Below are 25,023 nucleotides of genomic sequence, written 5' to 3'. Positions count from 1 at the left end.
CAATTGTCCAGTACAGCAAGTGGTTTTGAACTTTCATGGTCCTGTAGCTTGTGGCCACAAAAATAGACGCCTATATGTCCTTATGAGTGCGTGTGTAACAGTTTCATCCCTATGATGAGACCCCCATGCTCGAAGGTTATAATATTAATGAGTTTCTGATACAACGTAGTTCGAATTTTTTTCTCTCTGTTGGCTTAATATCACGACCAGCCCTCACAGAGATGTCGCATTATTGACGTACAGTGCTACTTACATCAACGACAGAACCTGACATAGTTCGCAAATTCACTGTGTGTGTGATGAGGAGAAAAGGTTGATTGCATTGTTTTGGTTCAGGGTTCAAACTGGACCTTGTTCTAGTGTCCTTGAGTAAGCGCTTCTGGCTGTTTAAAGCTACTGTTCATTGAATCGCTGTGGATAAAACGTATTGGAATGTGCGAGAGAAAAAAAAAAGAGTGACCCCGAAATTCCTGCGCTATTCTCTATCTCTAGGCCACAGCTGAACCTTGGCCTCTGTGAGCTCACGAATAACACATTGCCATGGAGCTTTGAGAGTATTCAAGGGTTTTTGGTAGAAAGGCTTTCACCTCAGTGTCTCGTCTGACCTGGGAGGTCGTGTAATCCCCCTCCCACTCGACTCTTTTCTCTCTTTTCTTTCTCAGGCTTTGTGTCCTCCCACAACCGGTGCCAATTGGATCATGACGCTGTTTGGATGGCCGTTTGGACTATTGTTTACTAGTGACAGATAAAGGGGTGTAAATTGGTGGTTGACGTCAGCGATTACGATTACAAGCATTCGGAGTGATTAGGGTCCCTTAAAAGGCCTGAATACGTAACGAGCGAACGTGAGAGGCACGGATGAATGATGGGCAGAGAGTTTCTACAGAATACTTAGCACTGCTAGTAGGAAGGGAGGGGGTGGTTTTATTAGGAATGTGGTGTAGGTGTGACTGCTTATAATACTTATTTATAGTAACTGGTATGGTAACATGGATGTATGAGTTTGTTTGTGTTGGCGTCTGTGTGGTTCCTCACATGACTGTGACACCTGGAAAACAACAGCAAATCAAGTCATGTGACTGATAAAGTGCTATAAGCCAGAGAAGTAGCTAAGAAGGGGATTTCAGGTTTGAAATATTTTATCACCGGTCCAAACGTTTATTTGAGCGCTTGTTTAACATACACTTACAGCGTGTCAAATAAGACTGATTTGCACAGAAATTGAGCTATAATTATGTTCATAAGAGGGAAACAAAGGCATCATTACGATTTCTCTGTATTTAACCACCTCGTACGTCAAAGGAATGCATCCCTTAGTTTGTTTAATAACATTTGATTGGCTGCTGGCTTCTATGGCGAAAAACAGGATTAACCAATCAGAATTGTGCATTTTCCCTCCCATTTCTGTTGAAAAGCTACTTGCCAGTTATACCAAAATTACAGCTGAAAGATGACAGCTGGAGGTTTACTGCAGTAAGACTACATGAATTTTCTCCTTTTATTAGCATGTAATACCATCACTGCTTCTACTGCATCTTGGTATCCACCCAAAAATGCACCATCATGACACACATCAATTTAATTACACTGACAATGCTTGATTGTTTTTTCTTCTTTGGGCATATTTCCAAATTAATTTCTGGTTAAACACATTTTTAAGAGGATAAAAGGAAACCAACCCCATGCTGCAAAAAAAAAAAAGAAAAAAAAGAAAAGAAAAGCGCTGCTTTATTCTGTCCATTTGACACAAAGACTTTTGTCCTTGGATCACAATCAGTGGCAGGCGAATATAAGGAGGAAATCCAACAACTCCCTGGAGCTGGTAAAAAAGCCTGGTTGATCCCCGAGCCTCCTCCCACTTGTGCACAAACATGCTCTGTGCGAGAGTGTGTTCCTAATTACGCACTTGTGCGTGTACTGCAACGAGCACAACTTTCCAACATAAGGCCTCTATTGTAGTGGACTTCCTAACGTTTGTGTTTGTGTTTTTTACCTGCGTTTTCTGGCAGCCGCTGAAAAGGAGAGGTTACGCAAGGAAGGTCGATTCAACTGGAAATCCACAGGAGAACCCTGCCAGGACAATAGCAATGAATTAATAATAATGATATCTAATCACTCAACAACATGTAGGAAATTCGTGGTGTATTTGTCACACAGGATGTATAACTAGTGATTGTATATAACACAATCACTCTAACCAGACACTAACGATTATGATCCGGTGTCACTCAGAAGACAATAGGCTGGCTTTAGAGTCGGCTTCTCGTCTTCTTAAGGAATTTAAGGCCTTCCCAAACTTTTGGGCATTACGAATTTTCTACAACCCAAAGCGTTAACCATGGTAACCCTGTTTTCCCAGATTTACAATTTAGGACTTGTAAACCCATAGTCAATTAATATTTATTAACAGTACTACTAATATTACTCAGTATATGTAATATGTACATACTCACTATGTATCTCAGCCACCTTCTTAAAACAGGATAATGACTATGGCCCAGTCAGCTAATATGCGGGAATTTATATTACATTACTTTATATTAGCTAACTTTAAAAAAATTAATTAATAAGTTAGCCTCATCAAGTACATTTCCACAACCAAAGCGTTGAGCTAACGAATTTATGAGCTGTCCACCCATGGTAGTGGATTATTCTCAGCACATCGTTGCTGGAAATTGAATGATTAGCTTGTTACTCGACCTTGTAGGTGTTCAGTCAGAGACTAAGCTCTAAGATCTTTGTCCATGTGAATCATGATCTACTCTTCTACCTGAACCAGTTAGTCCTTACTTAGTTAGTACTTGCTCCAGTTAGTCCAGAATGCAGCTGCTAGAGTCCTAACTAGAACTAGAAGATACGACCATATCACACCAATATTATCAGTACTGCATTGGCTCCCAGTAAAATCTCGCATTAACTATAAAATACTTTTATTAACCTATAAAGCACTAAACGGTCTCGCGCCACAATATCTAAGCGACCTTTTGGTTTTCTATGATCCGCCACGCCTACTTAGATCAAAAGATGCAGGCTATTTGACGGTACCTCGAATAGTGAAGGCTACAGCAGGGGGAAGAGCCTTCGCTTATAGAGCCCCACAGTTATGGAACAGTCTTCCTATTAGTGTTCGGGACTCAGACACAGTCTCAGTGTTTAAGTCTAGGCTTAAAACGTATTTGTTTACTCAAGCCTACCCTGACTAGATTCTGTTCTACTACTTCGCAGTCATAATAATCTTTTTTCTCCCTCTCTCCTTTCGCCGAGCCCCACACGAATTTATGGAGATACTAGAGATCCAGATCCTTTCTGCCTCTGAATGGAGCTCAAATCTTCTCTAATTCCAGACTGCTGGGACTACGGATGCTCCTAAGGCCATACAGACTTCATACAGACTTCATAGAAATCCATAATGAACTTTTTCACACTATCTGTTGTTACCCAGATGAGGACGGGTTCCCTTCTGAGTCGGGTTCCTCTCAAGGTTTCTTCCTCTTAAAACATCTTAGGGAGTTTTTCCTTGCCACCGTCGCCACTCAGTGGCTTGCTCAGTTGGGATAAATTCACACCTTTAATATCTGTATACCGTGTTGATATTTCTGTAAAGCTGCTTTGAGACAATGTCTATTGTAAAAAGCGCTATACAAATAAAATTGAATTGAATTGAACCTCTATGTAAAAGTAGCTCATAAAGTTGCCACAGAGTTTGCTTCCATCATCAAACATGCCATAGACTTAAGAGTAAGAATGAAACCACATGACTATTATGTATGTATATATATATAAACTCAGATATAGAGGTAGATTCACATTTATTCCAGTTGGGATTATCAGTGCTGATATGTGCGTGCAAGTGTATGAAAGGTCAAAGAAATGTAGCTTATGTGGTTTCAGTTCCTCGTCATTGTTGTTGCATTGTTTTGGAAACACCATTCTCGCTTCTACAAACACAAGGGTGTTTGAATTGAAGACGGTTCACTTGTTCATTGTGGTGTTATACCAACATCCTGATGTAACCGATGCAAAGACTCTTTATAAGGCTTATAGTGCTGAAGGGGGCACAAACATATACAAAACCTCACCAGACGACTGATTTCGTAATATGTTCGAATCAATACATCTGACATTTCCTTTTCCTGAGGAAAATGTCTGGGTCCTTCAGTTACCAACCCACAGATGACCACATGCGGCAATCTGTTCCATCTTTTTCGATTAAAAAAAAAGAGAGAGAGAGAAATAGGAGAGAGTCGGAAATGTTCTGTTCACCACAGACAAACCACAAAGCTATACATACTGAACATTGTATATTGTACCATTGGGGCAACTATTGCAACACGCCTCCACCACATGCCTACACACACTTTTCCTCTTTCGTCTGAGCTCGTGGGTGCAAACAGACTTTTTTACACCGATTCAGGATCAGCATTACACGTTCTCTTCTGATCAACACCAAGGCTCAGAGCAGAGAAAAGTGCTTTGAGATCAGCACGTGTGGCATACGACCCTCACCGGAAGCGTGGGTGATATTGCTTCCTTCACTCTGATGCTTGACATGGGTCTTTTCGTCATCACAATGTTTGTGAGATTGGTGGAGTCAAAATGGCAACCTGGCTACAAATGGGCCACAGTTATCAGGGACTCGGAGTGTCAGTTAAGCAATAATACAGAGACTTAATTAGGGATAGTTGCTAAATTGGACTGAAGGGAGAGGGGATTTTATAGCAAATTGGACTTAGGATTCTGTTTCCTTAGAAGTTATGTGGCCTCTCGGTGTGACGTCAACCATTATGTAAAATGAGACAGACTGAGAGAGAGAGAGAGAGAGAGAGAGAGAGAGAGAGAGACAGACAGACAGGCAGACAGACAAAGATCAGGATACAGACAGAAAGCAAGTGAGAGAGGCGGATAGACAGCGAATGACAGACAAAGAGAGAGAAAGGCAGATAGAGGGAGGATAACGGAGGCAGATATGTGGGCCACGTGTGCAGAAAGGATGTGGTGAAGGGACAGGAAATGCAACACATTGTCAATTTTTACAAGTTTAAAAAGAGACGTGCCAACTGTTCTTTCCAGAACCAGGCACACTTGGTTATAATGATTATAATAATAATAATACTAATAATAATAATATAGAGGGAGTGAATTAAGAACAATAATGACAACCTAACTGAACGAAATTCAGACACAGTGACAGCAATCGAGCACAGAAACAATAACATGAACAACCACAGTAAACAATAATTACAATAAAACTAACAACAGTAAGTGGAGAGAGCCAGTAAGAGAATGTGTACGGACGCTACATTGACACCTTGGAATGATCAGGTTTCATCTTTAAATATTAAGCCATAAAACTTTCAACTTCAAATATTTTTTTTCTCCTTTAAACAATGTTTTGGTTTTAAATGGCTTACATATACACTATATGGAAAAAGAATGTGGACACCTGACCATCACACCCATATGTGGTTCTTCCCCAAACTGCTACCTCAAAGTTGGAAGCCCACAACTGTATGCTTTAGCATTAAGATTTTCCTTAACTGGAAATAAGAGGGGGCATGGTGACTTAGTGGTTAGCACATTTGCATCACACCTCTCTCGTTGGGGGTTCAAATCCCGCCTCCACCCTGTGTGTGCAGAGCTTGCAAGTTCTCCCCGTGCTTTGGGGGTTTTCCTCCGGGTACTCCGATATCCTCCCACAGTCCAATGATATGTGTTGTAGGTTGACTGGCACTTTCTGTATTGCATGGATGTGCTATTTTGCCCAGCGATGGGTTACCACTCCGTCCAGGGTGTCCCTCGCCTTGTCCCCTGATTTCCCTGGAATAGACTTCAGGCTTCCCCCATGATGCTGTGTAGGATATGCAGTATGGAAAATGGATGGATGGATGGAACTAAGGGGCCCAAACCTGTTCCAGCAGTGCACAAAGTGAGCTCCATGAAGACATGGTTTGCTCAAGTTGGAGTGGAAGAGCCTGAGTGTCCTGTACAGAACTCTGACCTCAACCCCACTGAACACCTTTTAGATGAATTCTTGCCCAACATGAGCACCTGGCCTCACTAATGCTCTTGTGGCTGAATGGGCAAACAGCCACGTTCCAAAATCTATCAGGAAGAATCTGGAGGCGTTATATTTTAGGTCCACCCGTCCATCCATCCATCCATCCAGCCATCCATTGGTGCATCTGCCTGAGAATCTTGTTGGTGCGATGTGTCAAGAATGAATGGTTGAATGTTTGTATAATTACTATAGCATTATCACGGTAACCATCGGATAAACTGATTAGATTTTGGAATTGATCCAAACAGGGTCAAGGTCACAGCAAGGTCAAATGTTTGAAAGGACCAGACTTGTTGCGTTCCTGTAGATCAGACCTAATGTCCAGCTTTGACCTCATCACCATTAGGCTGGCAAAATGTAATGAAATCTCCACATCCAGCACTCAAATTAGTTAAATAAATGCTTGTTTATATTCAATTGTTAATTTAAGACCTCCTGCATCCTGTCAGAAAGTCTGGGGAAGTTTGGAAATCTGCTCCTCTAACTCACGGTCTTTACTGTAGCGTTTGATGAGCACTCATGTAGGTATAGACTCGAGCTCTGACAGATTAGATTAGTTCCTCTGGTGCCAGTGTAAGTCAGAGACCACGTGCTTACGGCTAATAGCTCCCGGGCTTATTGTGGGAAACGATAGGAAGATCAAAGAGTGTAAAGTGGAAACAGGAAAAAAAAAAAGTCACCCTGCAGACATAATAAACTCCTTGTTTTGGTATCAGAGGTATCTTTGTGAGTGCAATTAGAGGATTTATTTGGCACCAACCATTTTTTCACTCCAGCCTGAAAGCTAGGTGGCTGATGGGAAACGTTATGTTAGTAGATACAGTCGAGGGCTACTTTGAAATGAGAGTTAGCATTGGATTATAATTATGGAAATTAAGCCAAAAGTCTTTGGTTTTTGGTGGCAATGACTTCAGTGTACTGAGCCATCTACTTGATAACGATGGTTCTACTCTTCAACTAACAAAATACCAGAGTTTTAAAAAACGATCATTGCCAAACATATCAAATAGAGAACAAATAAACAAGAACAGCACTGACAGTACTGAAAGAGGCTGTGTTGTACATCTGGACAACCATGTGGCCCCTCTGCAAGTTTTCCCCATTTAGCAAACAAAACTAAAAACAGAAATCGGCAGAACAACCACCCCCGTGGGCAACGATACAAGCGATGACGTGATATTTGGACCAGAGCTTGCAACGTGTAGTTTGGAACTCAGTTCACCACAATGTATGAACTCAAACCACTGCTTTTTGTGCCTTTTTCCAATTGTACTACGCAGCCACTTGAAGAAATTAATATACAATTAATATACTGTAGTGATAGCTCAGCAGTTTACGTTGCGTGCTGTTAACGAAAATGTTACGAGTTTAAATCTGAGCTCGGCACCTGTCGGGGCCTCGAGAAAAACCAGCAAATGCTCGGCACTTTTCTTAGAATGATTCGTCCTCGCTTTTGTTAAACGTGATAAACAGTAATAAAACAGATGAGCGCCGCCTGGCCCACGCTTAACATTAAGGTTATTTAATAAAATCCTTTAAAAATGTCGACAAAGTGAGACATGTCAGATTTACACATTTTATGTCTTGGATTGGCCTTCTGTCATGAATACCCTGTAGTGTGGTCTATATATTCGGTAAAGTGAGGTATTTTAAGTCGGTTGGTTTCAGGCAGGTAAAAAGTATTAGCTAAATAATGAAAAACTCAAGGGGGGCATGGCGGTTAGCACGTTTGCTTCGCACCTCTGGGGTTGGGGGTTCGAATTCTGCCTCTGCCTGGTGTGTGCGGAGCTTGCATGTTCTCCCCGTGCTTCTGGGGTTTCCTTCCCAGTGATTCTTTCCAGACTGTCCGGGGTGTGTATGTGAGACTGTACCCTGTGATGTTTTGGCACCCCGTCCAGGGCATCCTCCGCCTTGTTCTGCAAGTTCCCTGGAATACTCCAGACTCTCCCGTGACCCTGTGTAGGATAAGCAGTAGTTAAAATGGATGGATGATGAAGCTCAGAACTTCTAGATGTAATATTTGAGAAGACATGCACCACAGCAATAATGCCTTCTTATAATTGTATACATGCATGTGGATTGACTGGCGCCAATGAAGTAATGCTCCATGTAAATTGGACAAGGTTTCTGGCAGACATCAGTGTAACACAGAAAACACAACCAATCCAGACGGCATGCAAATGTTGACTTTTCATGAACCTTACAGGTCATACAGAGGTGGATGTTTCCATCTGAACAACACATCCCCTCCCGTTCTCCTCTCCCTTTATGCCTGCGGACCTAATAAAGGAACAATATCCATTCTATTCATTCACTATATTCATGTTATTCTATTCACCGCTACTCACTTTAGAGACTGAATCCTCTCTACAGCAGGTGAGTAAACAGAGGCCTTCATTAACAGGTTGTTAGTGTGCAGATGACAGTCGTGTTGGTATCATGTCTGTAAGAGATATGACACCTAGCATAGCCTCTCTGACTGGATTGCTCTTAATCCAGATCAGCATGTGTAGAAGATTAACGGTTGTTATTTAAAGTTAAGTTCAAGTTTTTAGCCAGTTTAGTGGATGTATAATTTGATCATTTAGTCCATAATGCTGAAAACCTCTACTAAATAGGAGTGTTTGAATGTATGTTTCTTAATACTGCCCCAAGCTAGTCATTTTTATTACATATATAATTACTACGTGGTTAGCACGTTCAACTCACACCTCCAGGGTCGGGGGTTCGATTCTGTGCCTCTGCGCTGTGTGTGCGGAGTTTGCGTGTTCTCCCCGTGCTGCGGGGGTTTCCTCCGGGTACTCCGGTTTCCTCCCCCATGTCCAAAGACATGCATGGTAGGCTGATTGGCATGTCCAAAGTGTCCGTAGTGTATGAATAGGTGTGTGATTGTGCCCTGTGATGGATTGGCACCCTGTCCAGGGTGTACCCCGCCCTGTGCCCGATGCTCCCTGGGATAAACGGTATAGAAAATGGATGGATATATTTACTATGAACACAGGCATAGCTGATTTTATGTATTAGCTACCTATTTTTAGCCTCCAAATTAAATGGAATTAATTATTTATTATATTACGTACTTTTTAATAGAGATTATCTTTATAGTATACAGTTTTTTTAATAGTCTGAAAGCTTAATATAGAATATTTAGCACATGCACTGCACTACGGTAGAGTATACACAGTATACTGTAGCCTAAGAGATCGGTCAGTCCCTCCAGGATTTTGAGATTTTCCATCACAGAAATGAAAGCAAAATAAAGCAAACTCCTCAATATTCGGAGGAGTTTACAATGTTTCAAAAAATTACAGCAGATTTTATTTTCCACAGATTTGGGCCAAGACACGTCATGTGACATCGTCACAACACGCATTCAGCCTAAGCCCTCTTCGATTCATGTGCGTCGAACATGGGTACAGCTAAAAGGTCTTAGTTATCAAACATCACTGCGAAAGAGCTTGGAAAACAATTTCGTGCGAGTACAATTTTGCCAATTCAAGTACACAAAAAAAAGCACAAAAAAACTCCGCAAGTTGAATCACAAATCGTGAGGAGAAAAAAAAAAGCCACAGCAAAATCAAGCGTTTTTTGCCACAACAATCACAAAAAAAAACTCCATGTAATCCTGTACGGACTGAATAATGCACTTTGTATGGAATTGGGAGTAGGGAGTGGGGGGATGTTTAGGACTAAAGATGTGTAACTGAAGCTTATGATAAGACCTAGGTAGAAAAAACATTGAAAATGGATTCACACTCTCAATTAATTATTAATATAACTATGGTTTTTGGGGTTTTTTTTTTTTTAAGAAAAAGATGAGGTAGAAGGTGACATTAGCTTATAACATGCCTCAATTGTAAATGAAATGCTAATGTATAAACATGGATCCGTCCTGAAAACACAAGTACAGATAGCTCAAAACCGACTTAAGCAGAGTAACAAAGCAATTTTGTTGCTTCCCACATCAGATCAGCTACAGAATACAAACTCCAAGCAGACTGGTTCACCCAGATATTATAATGCCTGATTAAGCAGAAGAAAAACACAAAAGGAAGAACACTTGTGTGGTTCTGCAAGTGTCCTCCTTCCCATGCTTACAGCAGAAAAGAGTCAGATTCTTTAAAGCCTTTCCCTCTGTGGTTAATGTATGTATGCGCTCAGGCTGAAATAATTACACTAAAATCATACTAATGCCGCAGCCCGTGCAGGTCAATTCAAAGTCTTAAAGACTGGAAGATAAATGTGATCGCTTTTGGTGTCCATAATCTAGCGAGGCCTAAAAAAGTAGCGGCAGTTGCTTGAAACTATAGTTCACACACCCACACATGTCCATGTCTCAGAGAGAAACAGGTGCTGTGCTCCCTGCTGATAGATTTTGCAACGTGTCCCCTTGTGATGGTCAGGGTTAAAGCGCTTGAGTAGAACGCACAGCTGCTGACCTCAAATCTGCCGTCATGGAGAAACTATTAGCACTCTTTCTCTCAAAATTAGCCTCAAAAACACCCACGATCACGTTAAGGAATCAGGGAAGTGTGCCCAAAGAGATACGTCAAGATCCATCACTGCATGGTTTTAGCAAGGACTTCACACACACACACACACACACACACACAGATGTCTGGAACAGGAGATGATTGTGCACTTGTGTGCATATGAACAGCAGGCTATCGAAACGTGCTTCCGCTCAGGGTTTCAGTTGGAGAACTGGTTCCTCTTTTTCAGCGCTTTATGATGTTTGCTGTCTGAATGGAGCTCTGATAAAGGGTTATCAGCACGGACCTCAGGCTTTAAATGGAAACCATCTCCTTGGCGTTCTAATCTCGGTCTACACTCCCCATCCCGTGACTGATGTTAATGCGTTTGCGGGCGTCTGCGTAGAAGATGATACGATAATCATCAATAAACCGCTTGAAATCTGTTTCCACGTTATAAACTCTACGTGAGCATCGCTGCGAGGTTAAATAATAACCAGAGGGCCGGCTGTGGAAAATAGGTTTGTATGCGTGCCGTTGAGGTTTGTTCATGGGTTACCTAGAGGATGGATTAGAGTTCCTCATTATGTTTTATGGCCTTTCAGAAGGACAGGAAGAGGCCAACGTCGAACAGACTGGCTCTCTCTCTCTCTCTCTCTCTCTCTCTCTCTCTCTCTCATACAGGAAGCCTGAAAAGAGAAACCATTCCTTTTGCACTATTTATAGAAACAACACTGACAGATGCAGTGTGTAATATTAAAAAGAAACAAAAATTCTGTCCCGGAAATTAGCACCGCCCCCAAAACTGGAACCGAGTCGCTCAGCTTTGTCCCTTTTCCATTGAAGACAGTTCATAAGATATATCTTGCTTCAAGAGACATGGTCTGGCCAGTCAATCACATCACAGGCAAAAGAAAGCTCTTAAAAGAACTCATTTAATAGATAATAGTGTGTGACAACATTTACCCTGATTATCTTAAATGGGTTAAAGGGGCAAAAAGTGTGAACTCGTGAGCTTCCTGTTACACAGCATTAAAGAAATACTCCCTCAGCGTACACAAAACGGCTGTGCGGCTGTGATTCGGGTGGTAGAGCGGGTGGTCCACTAATCGTGATGATGACCCACGTGACTCCACATGCCGAAGTGTCCTTGGGCAAGACACTGAACTCCAAGTTGCTCCCGCTGGCAAGTTAGCGCCTTGCGTGGCAGCTCTGCTACCGTTGGTGTGTGAGTGTGTGTGAATGGGTGAATGAGAACCAGTGTAAAGCGCTTTTGGAACCGGTAAGGTTAAAAAAGCGCTATATAAGTGCAGACCACAAAAGATCAAACCTTGGGGTAGACGGGCTACAACAGCTGAAGACAACATCACATCAGGTTCTACTCCTGTCAGCCAAGAACAGGAATCTGAAGCTATCATGGGTACAGACTCACCCAAACTGGACAGTTGAAGATAAATAAATAAATAAATAAATAAATAAATAAATAATCACCTAGTCTTTTTCCAGTCTTCAACTGTCCAGTGATTATACGAGTTCCTGGTAGCTTGAACCAATCGGAACAATTACGCTTTTCTTTGTTAAATTCCAGCTAATATGTTGTTACGACAACAACAACTGTCTTAATTGTCTTAGATTACATGAAGCTTCCGCCATACAAGTCTCTGTATCTGAAATGTTAGCACGGAAACAATAAAGTATTAGAACAAGTGCATGAATATAAACCTGAGCTGAAAAACTGCTGGCGTTATTGCCAGGTGTGCTGGTATAGAAAATTAATCAACACCTTCCGACCAATCAGAACAGAGAACTCAATAGTGGTGTAAGAGTCTATATCTTACACCACTATATCTACATCTTTACCATCTAAAATCATTCTCATGTACTTCCAGGATGTATACAGTATAAATTCAGACAGAATTTATTACCAGTGATTTTCGGTGTTTTCCAGAAACATCAGAGAAAGTGGAACAGCATTGCGTGTGTGCGTGTGTGTGTGTGTGTGTGTGTGTATTTGAACAGCTTGGTTCTTCGACGTCGCTGATCTGTGCTGTGTCTTTTTTCAATGCAGGTCAGGATGTTGACTCATCAGGGTTTTCCAGCAGATCTATCTTGCTTGCTCCAAGGGAAGAAATAGTCACAGCGCAGAGAGCTCCAAAACACCGTACAGCGCTCCAGCGTCTTTCCTGTGATTCGAATACCACGAAAGTCCAGCTGTGAACATTCCTGTCACTTTAGGTCATCCACATGGGCTCCAACTGCCGGCGATTACTTTACACTCGCATTACTGTACTATTACTGTTGAAACATTTTGCAGAGTGAAATTCATTTGTAGATTAGCAGTGGGACCATTTTTCTTCTGTCGGAATACTTCATGCTTCACCAAGTAGTCACTGTGATAATAAAAAATAAAATAATAATAATAATGAAAAAATAAATAAAAAATTTCCACAGGATGAGATATGAACCTGAAAATATCCGGTGTTGTGTTTATGTGTAATGAATTCAGGGTGAAAGGCAGCACACCCACAGGATGATGTTATGGATATTTAGAGAAACACTTATTCATGTGTCTGAATGCTATAATGTGATGAGGTGAGATCTCGATGACGATAATGAGAGTGCAGAGCGAGAACAGAGGGGACTGATGCAACAGGCCGAGTATTTCAGCTCTGTGGAGGAGACAGAGGAAGTCGTGCGGTTCTCTGACTGCAACCTGCCAGTTTGTTGGGTTTTTTTTTTTCCGTTAACTTCAGAGTCCCATGATCAGGGAGTCTGACGAGGTTACTGACAGATAAAGAACACGCACATGCTCACACTATACTGTGAGTGGTCATTTAACATCTCTGACATACTCAGTATGTCATACCTCAGTACCACTGCACACACACAAACCCTGTAAGACTCAGTACCACTGCACACGCACTAATCCTGTAAGACTCCAGTACCACAGCACACGCACAAACCCAGTAAGACTCCAGTACCACTGCACACGCACAAACCCAGTAAGACTCCAGTACCACTGCACACGCACAAACCCAGTAAGACTCAGTACCACTGCACACGCACTAACCCAGTAAGACTCAGTACCACTGCACACTGCACTTTACATAGCTACATCAGTCACTTTATATTACGGAACTCGTTTTTGCTGTGAATATTGCTCCAATACTTGTGCTGCTACATTACACAATAGCTTACAGTTTACAGTACATGTTCTGTGAATTTATTGTTCTGCATTCATCTCACACTCCTGTGTATTGCACTTTATGTAGTCTTGCGTACTGTTCCGTGTTGCACCATGGTCCTGAAGAAACGTCCCAATGTATTCAAGCTATTTAGAGGACGTACAATAAAAACCCACTTGACTTGAAATACTTGAAGTACAAATGGAGCCAGGACCAATCATTACTACAGGTAGTATATGCAAATCTATACGGATTCGGATTGGGCGAGTGATGTCATATGGAGTCTGCCATTATTATTCTTAAAGATGCAATTAATTAAATCAACTGTTTGAACTATATAGAACTCATAAGGAGGAACGTGGTTGGGAAAAGGGCGCTCGAGCAGCCTCCAGACACTCTGTCTATGAAAAAACTGTCTATGAAGAGGATGCAGAGAACGTGTAACCCTCATAAGATTCTTCAGTAAACACTTGATGATGGTCAAGGTCGCAGCGAATCTGGGGAATCCTATCCCAGGAACAGGGAGTGTGAGGTGAATGGGACACCAGTCCATCACTGGGCACCATGCATATCCAATTTACCTATCGGAATGTTTTGGAGAGGTGGGAGGAAACCAGAGAGCCCAGAGAACGCCCATGCAGACACAGGAAGAACATGTGAAACTCTACAGACGTAAACCTGGTCTAAGGGTCAAACCACTGAGATGTGATGCGGCAACACCACTGTACCAACCGACTCTCATTACATAAACTACCAGAAGGGTCTTGTGGTAGTCCCCAGCTACATGGAAGCCTCGGTGAAATAAAAACTACAACTCTTCTGGAGGGTTCTATATGGAAACCTAAAGGGTTTCCCTGAAAATGAACCAAAGAATCGTTGAGCATTCTAGATTGAACCATTTTCTAAAGGACAAATGGGAGGTTTTGGGAATCCATTTATTTTTTGGCTTGTTCATGTTGCACTTGACATGTCTTATGTGTCTCATAGCAACATAAGAAAATGTATTCCAAGCAAATGATGCACAATTGTTGTTGTTATTATTATTATTACTATACATCCATCCATTATCACTTCACCTACACAGGGTCATAGTGGAGAAACTGAAGTACCTTGAGGAAACCCCAGAAGCATGTGGAGAATATGCAAACTCCGTGCAAAAAGGGCAGAGGATTCAAACTACCAACCCTGGAGGTGCAAGGTAAACATACTAACCACTTATTATTATTATTATTATTACTACTACTACTACTACTACAATAGCTGACACATGTGCTTGTTTTTGTGTACAGGCTGTATAGCTTGACAGAGATCAGATTTAGATTGATGAAAATTGCAAACACATCACAATTTGGTGCTTTACTAACAGAAACCTAACCGAGTTTATCTCAGAATCTGGGTTTGGAGAACTGCTTCAGGTTTGTGATTTGACCTCAAGATCCTATCAGAGGTGCTCAGAAATGCAGATGTACTTTGTGTTTAGCAGATCAGTGATTCTGACTAACTCCTAATTCAACTTTAAGGACTTTTGATCTATTTGTGTCTATTGTAAAAGTGGAGTTGGTCATATTTAACTGCCTATAATATCCATTCTTTTAAAAAATACCATACAAAACGAAAATAAATCTGGCTAGTTTCTTCATTTTCCTAGCCCGGAAACTCCACCCCCAGCTGAAGCAGAAATGCTAGGTCATATCCCTAAAAAGTCAGAAAGTTTCAACAGAGGGATGGGAAGGCTTGTTAGTGTTTTTATTACAGTTGTAATTCTCTCCACAGCCAGCAGAGGGCTCAAAAAATGCAAACTGCTTGTTTAATTTTCCAAATACTGTACTTCAGAATTAAGTGCATAAAACTAGTATATATTTAAGGACAGTGCAAAGTTTGAATGTCGTTTTTATGCATTCTGAGCCCTGAACATTATTTGAATTTAATGTTTGTATCCTGCTGGTGTGTGAAATCCTATAATTGTAGCTTTATTTCTCCGAATGTCAGATGAATATTCAACACTGAAACATGTAACTGTTCACATCTTAAACCAGTAGTAATGAGATTAAATAATCCAAGGAAAGTCTGGCACAATAATTTAGCTATGTTCTTTACGAGAATGTTTACGTCTGTCGATGAAGGAGCCTGAAGGAGGGGAAAAGGTTCGCTCAGGCCAGCGTGCTCCAGTGTGAGATGGCGTATGTCCCAGGCTTGGAGAACCATCAGACAGCGCACACAGCGTTGGCCGGTATCTGAGCCCTGTTGGATTGAGCCCTGTTCCTCTCTGCCTTTTCCTGAGTGGGACTGGAACTTCCTGCCTGCTTTCCTGTACAGTTCAGGGAATGTAAATAGGCACAACTCTCCATCCTGCACTTCAAAATACGCCCAAAAAAAACCCAAAAAAAACCCCACACACGCTGTTACGTGACACATGGACGGTTGAGTACATAATATTTCCTTTGGAGAACTCGTGGATTAAGTCATATGTTGAGCTACAGAGAGCTTATAAGTAATTCTAATAAAAAGCCTGCCAAACTTCTGGAAAAGGCTTACACACTTACATAAGTCTTAAAGTAATGGAGTGGATGTTATATGCTTTTATGTGATGGAAATCTTTATGCCGGAGCAACTCTCTGCCAAAGGAAAACTTCAGAAGTGGACTACTGAATGAAAACGTATGTGTGAGTGTGTGTGTGTGTGGGGGGGGGGGGGGGTTAATAGAGCGAGACAGTGTGAGTGGGTCGTTTACTAAGCCAGAGAATGTGTGTGTGTAGGCTCTTGAGAAAAGCTTTATGCAAAAACCCAAAGCAATAATGTGAAGCTTTTCTGTGTAAGCCAAGCCCTCAGTAGAAATGATCACTTGACTCCTTGGACTTGCTTAAAAAAAAAAAAAAAAAAAACTCAATTTATCATTTAATTAAACATATTCCATTAATAATACACTAAATAAAAACATGAAAAACTACATGACGCCTCGAAATTACTTGTAAAAATACACAACATTTGGGGTTTTCATATATGAATTACACCACAGACCAGGGGTTCTCGGAATTTCTGTAGCCTAGGATATTACGTTTAACACCGTACAGATTTATTTAATGAACATTATTTAATGGCTGTCTAGGCTTCATGAATCCCACAAGGGTCTCTGGATCCCACTTTGAGAAGCACTGCCATAAACAATATAGAAAAACAGTAACAGGCACAGACAGGAGGCCAGTATAAGAACATGGACCATCAAAGAACCAACCGAGTCCTCTAGTTATAGGCAGATTGGTATAGGGAGTATATACCATAATCATAGAGCGCCCTCTTGTGACTGAAGCTCTTGCTATAGGTGCTGAAGTGACTGGTTATATTTTTTTAAATACTGTTTACAATCTGCACCAGTGCTCAGCAACCCTCTTCCTTGAGATCTACCTCTCTGCAGTTTTCATCTCCAACCAAAATCTAACACGTGTTTCAGATGATCAAGAACTACATAAAGCTTCTAATGATTAGATGGTCAGGTGGGCACGATTATGGTTGGAGCTAAAGTCTTCAGGAAGGTAGATCTCCAGGAAAAGGGTTGGTGACCACTGGTCTACACCTATTTAACATGACCAACACTGTCATAGCTAAGCAGAAAACAATCATTCACAAGTCAGTCAGTCAGTGAGTCTCTCTCTCTCTTTCAAATTGTTACCACAATGTTTGAAGGACACCACTGTATCGAATATCTTTGTACGCTGTAGCATTACAGCTTCCCTTCACTAGATCTAAGATGCCCAAACCTGTTTCGTTATGATAATGCCTCTGTGCACAAAACAAGGTCTATAAAGACATGTTTTGACAAGGTTGGTGTAGAAGAACTCGAGGGTCCTGCACAGAGCCCTGATCTCAACCCTACTGAACACCGTTGGGATGAACTGGAACGCCGACTGCACCCCAGGCCTCCTCACTTGACTTTCGTTCCCAGCCTTACTAAAGCTATTCTATCTGAATGAGCACAAATTCACCCTGCTAATAATTATGCGCATTTTAACTTGTATATATGGAGCTTTGCCATACAAGTCACTGTGAATGAACTGTTACAATAGAAACAATAACATACTAGAACATATTAGAACCAGCACATTAATATAATAATAACAACCAATATTAAACCAATAACTAATAAGCAGGCACAATAAGAGGGCCAAATCATTAGTCTTTACTAATGTAGTTTTTATATTTTAATCACGTCATTGTCTGATAGTTTATCAGACTTCATTGTCGAGGAGGGAGACGAGGTACCAGAAGGACCAGATAGGAGCATTGCATTGGCCAGCTGGAATGGTTAGGTTCTGTAATATATTTAGATGGTAAATGTGTAGGTTCTGAAATACAAGTTTCAGTAATACAAGTTTCAGAGTTCACCAGCAGAGGGCGCATGTTCATACATTTAAAACTTGCATGACGGAGGAGAGGAATTGAAAAGTAGTGTTGTGATTGTTCAAAGACAATGAAGAAATACACATTAACAAACATTCATTTTTATCCACCAAACACAAACAATTGGTGTGTGTGTGTGTAGCCTTTGGTGAAGGCCAAAATAAGCACACATCCTTAGGATAGTGTCAATTGTTCTCACAATAATCAGACTAACAGCTAATATCTAAATATTTCCTTTTCTCATTATTGAGTTTAGGGTTACAAGTTATCATTAGGACAATGGAAGGTGTTCACAAAGACAGAAAGAGATGTTCATAGCACTTCAGATCTTAGCATCCAGCACAAATAATCTGAACACTGCAGCATTAAATATGTACATATGAATTGTATAAAAACAATAAATTGAGCACTTTTGCTTTGCTTCAGTGATTAATCTTGCCTGGATACTGTAGTCGTACATACACCGATCAGCCATAACATTGAAACCACTGACAGGTGAAGTGAATAACATTAATCATCTCATTACAATGGCACCTGTCAAGGGGTAGGATATATTAGGCAGCGAGTGAACAGTCAGTTCTCGAAGTTGATGTGTTGCAAGCAGGAAAGCATAAGGATCTGAGCGATTTTGACAGGGGCCAAATTGTCATTGCTAGATGAGTGAGTCAGAGCATCTCCAAAATGGGAGGTCCTGTGGGGTGTTCCCAGTATGCAGTGGATAGTACTTACCAAAAGTGGTCCAAGGAAGGACAACCGGTGAACCAGGTCAAGATTACCCAAGGCTCACTGATGCATGTGGAGCGCGAATGCAAGCCCGTCTGGTCCGATCCCAAAGAAGAGCAAGGCACCAGGATGCACTATGGCAGTGGTTTTCAAAGTGGGGGCTGCCAGGGGGCACCCGGGTGGCCTCAACAATTTGGTATGAAAAATAAATAAATACATGATTTTCTCACTCTCAGACAAACACACACACACACACACACACACACACACACACACACACACAATCAATTCCTAATGTAATGTAATGTAAAGATGTAATTATTAATAAAAAAAGGGGATATATTCAGAAGTCTGTATTTTGAATGTGTTTTAAAGACATCTTGCAAAAGGGGGGGCCTCGGTCAAATGTTAATGCCATTTGGGGGGCCTTGCCCTGGAAAAGTTTGGGAACCCCTGCACTATGGTACGAAGGCAAGCCGGTGGAGGAAGTATGACGCTCTGGGCAATGTTCTGCTGAGAAACTTTGGGTCCTGACATTCATGTGGATGTCACTTTGACATGTACCACCTACCTAAACATTGTTGCAGACCATGTACACCCCTTAATAGCAACGGTACTCGCTAATAGCAGTGGCCTCTTTCAGCAGGATAATGCATCCTGACACACTGCAAAAATTGTTCAGGAACGATTTGAGGAACATAAAGAGTTCCAGGTGTTGACTCTGCCTCCAAAATTCCCCAGATCTCAATCCAATCAAGCATCTGTGGGATGTACTGAACAAACAAGTCCGATCCATGGACACCCCACCTCGCAACTTACAGCACTTAAAGGATCTGCTGCTAAAGTCCTGGTGCCAGGTACCACAGCACACCTTCAGAGGTCTTGTGGTGGTGGGTTATGGCTGATCAGTGTAAATTCTGCTGCTGAAATCATAAAATCTGTCCTGTGCTCATCCCATTACTGTTATTCACAATCTGCTCATACTGAACATCCTTTCAACACACTTAGTTGTGGAAGAGTAATGATCTATCTATCTGATATCACCCAGAAGAGTTTGACCTCCCTTTTGAGTCTGGTGCTTCTCAAGTTTTCTCCCTCTGGTCATCTAAGGGAGCTTTTCCTTTCTGTCTTCACCTGTGACTTGATCAATAGAGATAAATCTACATCTGGATTTCTGTAAAGCAGCTTTGTGACAATGTCTATTGTTAAAAGCTCTATTTTAAATATATTGAATTTAATGTGCCCATTTAGAACCCGGTGCAGCCTTGAGGTTAAACACTCAAAACACCCAAGAGCAAATCGATGAGAGGTTAGGAAGCATGAACCCAACACATGAGCCTTACACATGGATGCCATCCAAACGAATTGTTTCAGTTTTAAATTTTACTGCCCTCAACAGCGGACCGATGGCCGAGCCCAACCTGCCTAGCAAGCACATTCCTTACTGGTACAGGGATTAGAGACACAGGACTTTATGTGCTCCTTGAAGTGCAATATAATTTAGTGTGTAGCCTATATTTAAAAGTCATGTTATGTAAAAGTTATGTAATTCATTTGCTGATAGCTTTTTTCCCCCCCTTGCTGCAGCAAGTGAAATGGGATAAGGTGTGTTAGATGGTAAGATTTCTGAAATTCTTCCAACATTAACGAGACAAAACCCAACGAGACTTTTGCTGGAACATTAGAGGAAATCAAAGACCGTCTAGACACCTATCCCCCTAACACACCCCATACCCTGCAGCCCCGCATTTGAAGATTTCATTCTGGAGCATCACAAACTGCCAGTATCTGATTAGGCTTATGTTTAGGCTATATTTCGCTCCCACATAGCTAGCCAGCAACTTGATCAAAGTGTGGCATTCAACGTGTGAGGAAATCGCACTTCGCTAGCAAGGTTTTAGACAGAATTTATACTACCAGGGTTTTAAACTGGCTTCTTTGCAGTTCTACATCAGTTTGGTGAAATAAGAAACTGAAATTTCTACATTGTTTTGTTGAAATAAAATTGATATCTCAATGCATATTTTAGTTTTTTTTTTTTGTTTTGTTTTTGTTTTTTTTTTTTTAAAAGATGTTTTCCAAAATTCAGTCACAGTGACATCTACAGGATTTTCCCAGGCCACTTCAAAAATTTCAGAACTATTAATAACTTCTTGCCACACTTGGTTTTTTTTTTTTCCTCTCTTAATTCTCAGTTGTCTAGCTTTTTCTGTGAGATATTTTTGACCGTAACCAAGTGTTTAATTTTATGAGGTCACTAAATGGAGTAAATGAAGCAAATGAAATTGATTAAAAGAGGAAAAATACCAAACTTCTACCCAAAATTGTGAAACTCAAAGTAGAAGGTGACCAAAACCCCAGTTTGAGTTCTTAAGAGTTCTACCCCCTTTTACAGTTCTTCTATCTACTACTCAACTGAAGGCATGGTCTGGAAAGCTCTTTACTGCTTCAGTGGAGGAGACTGAAATGATAAGTGACCTAACCAAACCAAAGCCTTGACTTCACAGCATGTAGACCATTGAAAATGAAGAGCAAACTGAGGTAGGTGAACTGCAGAGATCATATTTGGTTATTCATCCACCATGGATGAGCAGTGTGTCCTTTACTTCCTGCACTGTCACTAGACCAAACAGTCTGCTATGTCAAGCACCTAATAAAACATTACTGCGTTTAGGTACAACAGTTTCTCCTATTAAGCACTGTTGTCTGGCTTGTGGCATTTCGACTGGCACTTAATCCACAGAACTATGTCGCTTTTAAACAAGCTTTAAAAAGCATGCTCAATGAACGTGACACAACGTACAGCAGCAACCGTGCAAGAGACTGCAAGATTCTGTCAAAGTTTCTCCAAAGCTCTACCTGAGATTTTAGGAATAGACTTGCAGCCATATGTGCATATCACTATTTTTACCATTAGCGCTGATGCCATACAGCCAACACCCAGACAGGTTATTGCATTTGTCTTTCTGCTGGCCTGCAGAAGGATCCTATTACTTTTGGAAATTATAGAAACCTCCATGGTTGTGCCACAGGATATGTAATGTAACTTGGAAAGAAACGTTGCTCTACCTGACAACCAGTGATTTTGTAAGTAGAGGATCCAACGGTGCTACCAGCAGATTTGCTTCCGTGTGTGACGAACCTAATATTTTATTCATCTACTGTCTACATTCCATAGCGTGTGTGTTATGAGTTTTGCATGCTTTTATCCATCCTTAGTTGCCCTGGAGGATTATGGAAATATATAAAGAAGGGAGCTTGCATATGTAGTCTATTTTTCTACTGTACAACCCCATACAACATTTTAATACTCCTTGTACTTTAAACCTTCTTTTGAGAGAGATATATAAAAATATATATTGACCTAATCCTGCATGCCACCTGATCCCTGCAACTGCTCCACTTCTTTTCAGTCTCCTCATGTTCTCTCCCATCATTCCATTGCTGGATTCCCTCCACCTGCTCCATGTAGCTGCATGTACCAGATTAAAAAACAAACAAACAGACACGTTTGCTTACAGAGTCAAATATGAACCAGGACCAGGCTACCTTAAAGCACTCTGCACCATGTTCCCTTTGAGCTGCTAGCTCAGCTTGACTGGACCCACCATCTCCTAAGATGATAAGACTTGCAATAGTATTTTCTGTCCTGAACACCTACCTTTTTACCAACCTCTTAAATGAGCACTAATAAATAACTTTTTAAAAAAACCCTTTGACCCTTGTTTTGTTTTTGTTTCTCATTGTACTAAATGACTTTGCCTACTTAAGGCAGAGACATCGAAGAGGGTTATGCTAAAACAAAACCACCTCCGTCAGTTTATAAACCCACATTCTTTGCAGTTTGCAGTATGTGCTCCTGTGCTGCAGGTGGCACTGTAAATAATTTATGACAATTTGCTGGCTAGAGGTAGAAGACTGTCTGCTGCAAAGTGATGACAGCATAAACTATACTATACTATACTAATTTGTGTGTAATACCTTGATGAAGAGTTATCTACATACCTGTTATGGCAGCCAATCTTCAAATCATCCATCTTGGAATGAATCAGCTTGGGCACGCTTCGTTTGTCGTGACCAATCACAGGCTGGGGATTGCGTCATTTGCCATAACCAATCATAGGCCTGCGTCGTGAAGTTTGCCCAGCTGCCACGACCATGACACAGCCAGTGAGGCCTCCATGTGACGTCTGTTTACTCCGCAATTACGTCCTATTTTTCATGGAAGTTTCAAACATCATCTCTGCATGAAGTATGCAGAAGCCTTAACTTTTCTTTAGCGGACAGTATTCTTAGATCCGGACCCATTACTACCAGCTTGAGAATGTGTTTTTAATGGAGACAGCAAAACACTTTGCTCTGGATAAGTGCATCTGCTGCAAATGTAACCTGATTGAGTGAAGGTTATTATTAAAGTGTTCTAGCTCTCAGAATCACTGTTTATTAGGCACACGGCAACCTCAGGATGGTTTGAGCCAATTACTTGGAAGGACAGCCCTATAGTCTGAACTTCTATACGTTTAGATGGAAGTCAATTTGGCTTTGTGCAGGTTGTGACATCTGAATTATCATATTCCTTACTACACTCCGTGGTAAGCTGCTCCATGATGTGTTCTGTGCCCTGTGATGACGTAACCAGTAGTGTCATCTCTGAGACAGTGGAAAACTGTCTATTATGAAACTGTGCCGTTAATAGTCGCATACGATAATCTATGAGGCAACAGTAGAGTTATTAAAAGCACTGTTCTTTCAGTCGATTTTTGTCTGACGATTAAAAAAAGAAAAAGAAAACAAAAAAGGCAGCTCATGCCACATGCGTACTGTTACCACAACAATAGAGCATTTACTCGGGCTTTATCTTATCTCAGCGTACCAGCTAACTACATGAAGTCCTGTCAGATGTGTTTCCTCAATTTTCAAATCATATTCAGCGTTCTCTCCTGAGTCAATTTTCAGCTATGGTTTTTTTAACAAACCTTTTTTTTTTCCCTGTCATAATTGATCAGCTGATGGGGTAAAAAAAAAAAAAAAAAAAAAGAAGGGTTCATCTCTCAGAGCTTCTCTGAATAAAATCATGAAGCTGTTTTTTTCCATTACAACAAACATATAGAGCAGTGATTACACACATGATTTTATGTGAAGTAAATTGTTCCCCAAAAGGGTAATAATGAGACACAGCAGCAATGTGTGTAAATGTGATCTTTTAACATGTTCGTCAGTACTTCCGCAATATGGTATTTTAATTTCTCGCCTGGTAGCACAATGAATCACTTTCAGCAGTACAGTGGCTGAAGCTTTCACGCTGTTCCTCTCTAGAAAAAACCACATAGGTAAAGATCAATGTCTTATCTGAGGCGCATCTTTTACACCTCCAACCCCATGAGTACGAGGTTTCTTAATTTCTTAATCTAGCCCTGCATAACCAGCCTAAATCACAATATAATGGAGAAATAACGTGTGCGCTCATGTGATATGACAGCTAATTATGAGAGTCAGTTTTCAAAATCTCATGTCCTTCAAACTCCAACCTCCCCAAACCCCAAACTAAATTCTAGAACAATGAACTGAAACTGCATGGGATACTTTAATTACATTACACCAGTCCCGCCGGGAATTTTGCGATCGCAGAAATTAAACGCAAAAATCAAGCAACTCTGCAATATTTTGGAGGAGTTTGCGATTTTTCGAAATTGCCACAGATTTGGGCCAGGACGCGTCATGTGACGTCATCACAACGTGCATTCCGTCAAAGCCCTCTTCGAGCCATGTGCGTCGAACATGAGTACAGCTAAAAGGTCTCATTTACCAACAAACACAGCCGTGCAAAACAATTTCGTTTGCAAATTATGTAAAAAGCCATAGAAAAATCAAGCAGTTTTAGCCGCAACAAAATCACAGAGATGTAAAAATGTACGGACTGTTATAAGATTAAGCAAATTTAATTTCTTTCATCAGACCTTTTTTCCAGGCTTTTACAAACCCAACAACAATCAATACTACAGAGTCACCGAGGTGACATTGTGGGTATTTTTACATAAGGACTGGCCAGAAACTAATATACCGAGGCCACAATTTAATATTCCAAGGCAACAAGCAAAGTTGTGGTTATTCCAGAACACGAGTTAATATGTTGTGGAATGTATCCTTAATATCTGGCCTCCAGTTAATTAATTACTTGTCAGGAACAGGC

At 41.0% G+C, this 25,023-nt stretch overlaps 1 long non-coding RNA gene across 1 annotated transcript; it reads right to left on the bottom strand.

Annotated features, from left to right (window-relative positions):
• Positions 1-104: 104 nt before the first annotated feature.
• On the bottom strand, positions 105-23,827 carry LOC128619110 (uncharacterized). Its single transcript, XR_008387879.1, has 3 exons — positions 22,198-23,827; positions 7,799-8,013; positions 105-2,070 (listed from the first exon to the last, which is right to left on the bottom strand). It is a non-coding gene; the product is annotated as an uncharacterized LOC128619110 (long non-coding RNA).
• Between the last annotated feature and the right edge of the window lie 1,196 nt (positions 23,828-25,023).

Source organism: Ictalurus furcatus, chromosome 15, assembly GCF_023375685.1.
Source record: "Ictalurus furcatus strain D&B chromosome 15, Billie_1.0, whole genome shotgun sequence".
Lineage (NCBI taxonomy): Eukaryota > Metazoa > Chordata > Actinopteri > Siluriformes > Ictaluridae > Ictalurus > Ictalurus furcatus.
This window is presented reverse-complemented; position numbering and strand designations above follow the sequence as displayed.